The sequence below is a fragment of the Callorhinus ursinus genome, unplaced genomic scaffold (assembly GCF_003265705.2).
Source record: "Callorhinus ursinus isolate GAN/ISIS: 27379988/994484 unplaced genomic scaffold, GSC_fseal_2.0 scaffold63, whole genome shotgun sequence".
In the NCBI taxonomy this organism is placed as follows: Eukaryota; Metazoa; Chordata; class Mammalia; order Carnivora; family Otariidae; genus Callorhinus; species Callorhinus ursinus.
Genome location: NW_027397125.1, coordinates 3,866,661 through 3,872,462, shown reverse-complemented (window position 1 = coordinate 3,872,462; position 5,802 = coordinate 3,866,661).

Below are 5,802 nucleotides of genomic sequence, written 5' to 3'. Positions count from 1 at the left end.
CAAATGCTGGAGAACTGGAAAGTGACTCTGGGAGTGACAAGGCCAACAGCCCCGCAGGAGGTGCTCCCTCCACCTCTTCCTGCCTGCCTAGCCCCAGCACTCCCGTTCAGTCTCCTCATCCTCAGTTCCCTCACATCTCCAGCACTATGAATGGAACCAGCAGCAGCCCCAGCGGTAACCACCAACCTTCCTTTGCCAATAGACCTCGAAAATCGTCAGTAAATGGGTCGTCAGCAACTTCATCTGGTTGATACCTGAGACTCTTAAGGAAAAAAAATTTTAAATCCCCGATTTATATAGATATCTTCATGCCATTACAGCTTTAGAGATGCTAATACATGTGACTGTCGTCCAATTTGCTTTCTTTTGTAGTGACATTAAATTTGGCTATAAAAGATGGACTAGATGTGATATTCATATGGACGTTAATGGAAAAGATTGTTCCTCAAGAATTGGTTTCTGAGAAAGGAGACAAGATGTTTTTCTGTGTGTTAGGCAAGATGTGAAATGGTTTCTGTAACCATTGTTCAGATTTGAAAAATTCTGCAGTGGATATAAACATTGGGCCATAGTTTGTTAATCTCAACTAACGCCTACATTACATTCTCCTTGATTGTTCTTGTTATTATGCTGTTTTGTGAACCTGTAGAAAACAAGTGCTTTTTATCTTGAAATTCAACAAACAGAAAGAATATGCATAGAATGATGCATTCTATGTAGCCATGTCACTGTGAATAACGACTTACTGCATATTTAGCCATTTTGATTCCTGTTTGATTTTTACTTCTCTGTTGCTACACAAAACCGATCAAAGGATAGTAAACTTCAGTTTTACAATCTGTATGCCTAAAAGCGGGTACTACCGTTTATTTTACTGACTTGTTTAAATGATTCGCTTTTGTAAGAATCAGATGGCATTATGCTTGTTGTACAATGCCATATTGGTATATGACATAACAGGAAACAGTATTGTATGATATATTTATAAATACTATAAAGAAAATATTGTGTTTCATGCATTCAGAAATGGTTGTTAAAATTCTCCCAACTGGTTCGACCTTTGCAGATACCCTATGTTTGAGCCTTCTCAGCATAGAACATTTTTAATGTGGATCTCTAATTCTAAATTCTATTCCATTGGAAGCAATTGGCAAATCATAATACTGATTTTCTCTAGTAATTCGTGTTTACTTTGAAAATTGTTGCAGTAAAGAAAAACTTTTGACTAAAGACTTTGGAAACAGTGTCTTCATTTCCTATTGCTTTTGATGGAATGAATGTGTTTTTAAAATGCATATTGATCACTATAATTCTAAAACAAATTTTTAAGTAAACCAGCAAATTGCTGGAAGAAGGCATTTTATCTAAAATTATTTTAACATGTGGTTTTGCAGTTACTTCAAATTTGAGGAGTTGCTTTTACAGTTATAAACAATGACATATGCCCTCTCTCTAAAATCTTGAAATAGAAGCAATTTATTTTTAGCTTCTCCAGGTATTAATTTTTAAATAGAGTGAACATGTTGAATTTAAAATATGAATAACCACAACCGTTTTCAGTTTGTGTTTTGCTTTGGTCGAACTTGGTGTGTGTTCATCACCCATCAGTTATTTGTGAGGGTGTTTATTCTATATGAATATCGTTTCATGTTTGTATGGGAAAATTGTAGCTAAACATTTCATTGTCCCCAGTCTGCAAAAGAAGCACAATTCTATTGCTTTGTCTTGCTTATAGTCATTAAATCATTACTTTTACATATATTGCTGTTATTTCTGCTTTCTTTAAAGATACAGTAAATGAAGTTTTATGAAACCACAAAATACATATATTTTTATTTTGACCTAAATTTGTACAGTACCATTGTAAGTGTTTCTAATTATAGATGTAAAATTAAATTTCATTTGTAATTGGGAAAATCCAATAAAAAGGATATTCATTTAGAAAATAGCTAAGACTTTAATAAAAATTTGATATGAAAAGCACAATGTGCAGAAGTTTTGGAAACCCTACTGTGGATTACAACAGGTAAAACTAAAGAGAATCCATTGCTGTCTTAAATAGTGATGTTGCTAAGAAGTCCGTGCTTTGTTGTATAATTGCTTGAAAGCCCAACTGAAAGATGTATCTGTTTATTTACTCTACAATCTTTGAAGTAAAAGTTACCCATGTTTGCCAATTTTGGTGAATTTAACTCATTTTTCTAGGCTTCTCAAGTTTTTCATGATGTTACCTAAGAAAGAAAAGTTAGTTGATGGAAGTTTCAAATGATAGTTTTACTTTGGATGATCATGTATGTATATAAAGAATGAAAAAATATTTTTCAAAGACTAAAAACTTCAAATGCTAGTGGGGACCTGTCACTTGACTTGCACAAAACCAAGTTGTGAGATCAACAGGGAACTAAAAGACTTAACATCTCAACCTTTTTATGATGGACTTATTTTTGAAATTGCTTATTAAAAATCAGATCTTGCATTTATGGCTCACTTAACACTGTTTTACCGTACTTGAAAACATGCATTTATTTTGTTCGAAAGGATTTTTTCCCCTACTCCATTTGAAAATTTCTTAACCGTTAAAGGATATTTCATCTAAAATGTCTTTGTCTTTTAATAAAACAGAAGAAAGATTATAATGTTTTGCATTCTCCCATAACCAGCTTTCACAGTTCTGACAATTAAGATTTAAACTTTTGCTAAGCTACCACTTTAAAAAGTTTCAATCTTATAATAACCCATATCAAAGCTGTTAACTTTGTAACTCTTAGCAGTAAAAGCAGAGTACATGAAAAGTAGGCTTTAAGTTTGGCTTTTGCTTCTGTAAAGTATTCTAGGATTCTGTATTATAAAGTTAGTGCTAACAAAATATTCCACAGAAAATGCCTAAATTGATTTCGCAGATTTTAGCTTAAATGCAAGAAGAATGAGGCTGGTTACTGCTGTGTAAATAGCGATCTATCTTGCTTTACACATGCATACCACTTTACAAGTACTTTTTGCTTTTAAAATTGCCGGCCGTTAATTGCACTGAGGGGGGGAAAAAAAGAAGCTGCCCATCAGTTGACTTAACCTACCAACCATATTGCTTTGTTTCCATATTCATAACGTGCAAATGTTAGGATTTCTGGAGGTACAATGCGACTTGCAGAGTAAGCTCGCAGGGGCTTTCCTACATCCTTTCCTCATTCTTTTCCCAATATTTGGAGTTTCAGTAGACACGTGGCATAGGCCTATCAAGATCAAGTTTTATTGTGAAATCTCAATAGGAACCCATGTGAAATATTGCTTTCCACTGGCCAACAAGAAATGTAGATGTTTGGTTTTTTAAAAATAGCTTATGGTCATCTTTTGAGGGGATGGAATTTTAATTTTAGAAACAATCTGCACATGGGACCTAGTCTTAGAATCTTGGGGTGATGAAAATGGGGTTTTCCCCCTATTTCTTTTATATTTTAAAGGTTTGGTAAATATATTTTTTTTGTTCTCATTGCCCCTGGAATGAAAGTTGGGAATTCTGATTTAGTCTAGTGTTTCTATGAAATGGAGGCTACATCATACTCTGAAATACGGTGCTTGTTTCCCTCATGCAGTCTTCCTCGCATTTTAGCCAAAGCTAAAGTCTTGATGAAATTACATTTAAGATGATCCTATTTAATAACAGTATATATTTTAAAGACATCTGATGTGCAAAGAGCACAGAAGGCAGCTCCTGCATAAGGCTTTTGGGTTAGATAGCATCATTTCACTTGAGGATGTTTCTTCAAGTATAAAATGAATAGCACAGCAGGTGGTTATTTCTAAGATCGCTCTAAAAAAAATTGACTCCTCCCAAATAAAACCTTGTATTAAACTGGGACCACAGAATTCAGATAGGTCCTTTACAAGAAAGAGAAAGTAACACATATTAGAACCTCCTAGTAAGTCAGATTTGGGAAATACCCCCGCGAATACCTTGAGCCTGTGGATCTCCTTGCAAATCTCAAGATCGCCCAGTTTTGATTATGAAAGTCTCCGAAAATGTTTACACAGTCGAGTGTTTCCTGTTTCCGCAGTTAATTTTTTTAACGTTTTTTTCTTCTTTTGGTTCTTGAAACGGATTTCCTATATTTGCACCAGTTTCTTTTTCTTAGTGTGCAATTTCTAGAGTTCTCACATGCAGACTTCACTGTCAACCTTGTCTTCATCAAGTCGACGACATCAAAAGTCACTTACCACTACAAACCTATTCTAGGATCCTTGTGAGTTTTCTGAAGTTCAACATCATGTGGAAAACTCCTCCCGAAATTTCATTTAACCCTCCAAATAAACAGTAAGCACTCAATAAAATTTCCAATGAGTTAAATTACTCCCATTCTTCCAGACTCTTAAAATATACCTTCCAGAGACTTATCAGAAAGAACTTTCAAAAATAGCAGGTGTCGTTCCCTCAGAGTCACCTACATTTCAATAAAAATATTACTTCTTGCTCTGATTGCTGGGTCATCATAAAATCCCAACTTCACAGAGAACATGATTTCAAGTTCGGTGCCGATTTGGTGCTCACAATTCTGTCCCCCTAAGTTAGCTAGAACTCAAACTGAGAGAAGAGACTTTGGAAGACTGCGAACCAGGGTACTCGGGAAAACGCGTGGAAAATTGAGATGGAAGAAATGAGAACGTTACCGAGATGGATAAAGATGTTACTGGAGATTGAGAAATCTGTCCAGAAACTACAGTGTTTGGTCTAAATGCCCCCAAGAGTGAAAGATACACACACAAAGCCGAAGACAGGAGCGCACTGCGTGGCTTGGAAGAAAAACCGGGGGGCGAGGGTGATTGGGGAGGAAAGAGCAACGGCTTAAAAAAGAAAGAAAGAGAAGGCTTCTTATATTCTGGTGCCGCGTGGAAAGGGCACAGGACGACCGCCTGGAGAAAATGACCTCCCTTTCCCGGCCGCGCTGTCTTCTCGGTCAGGGAGCCTTCACCAAAAGGACACGTTGAGGAGGAAACCGCCATTCTCCCTGTCCTTATTTTTTAACTAGCCGCTCTCGGAGGAGTGTGAAGAGCTACAGCTCAGACCTCGGTTACCGCGGCGCCGCCGGGGCTCCGCCAGGCCCTACGCGCCAGCCGAGGCGGCGGGGCGCCGGGAGGCCATTTTGCGCGTGCGCCGCTCGCCTCGCGCCGCCCTGGGTTCAGAGGATTCGGATCCCGCCAAATTTGAAAGCAAGATTCTCAGGCCCTATCGGCTTGGGAAGCAGCGAAAATAAGTCCTTTCTCCAAAGTCGGAACCTGTGGCAAGGGGCGGCGACAGCGGGGGTGCGCGTGGCCTCAGAAGGTGGCCACCTTCCTGCCGAAGGCTTGTCCACTGGGCGAGACATCGGCAGGTCGGCCGGGCCGCCGAGGCTCGGCGACCGGCCCCCTTGGGCCTCGAGCTCAGCGCGGGTAGGCAACGGACCCGCGTCCAGGGAGGCCGAGGCTTCGCCCGCAAAGCCCACAGACGCGCATCCTTGCTTTGTCCCTTCACCTCCTCCCGCTTCAAATCCTATGCCCTTTCTCCTTCAAAAACGAGGTGCCCTTGCAGTTTGAGTCTTTATTGGATAGACTGCAGACTATTAACAAAACATAAAGCTGCCATCTTGAAGGTTCCCGAAGGCCGTGCTTCGAAGGCGGTGACTGGAAGGGCCGATGGCTCCAATCCCCTGGGACTCAGCCGGGTGACAGTGTCAAGGAGGGGGTGGCTTCGCGGCAGGAATCTCAAGATCTGGGCAAAGGACCGCACCTTGAAGACCCAAAGGCGACGCCTAAATAGGTCTCGGGGCCAGG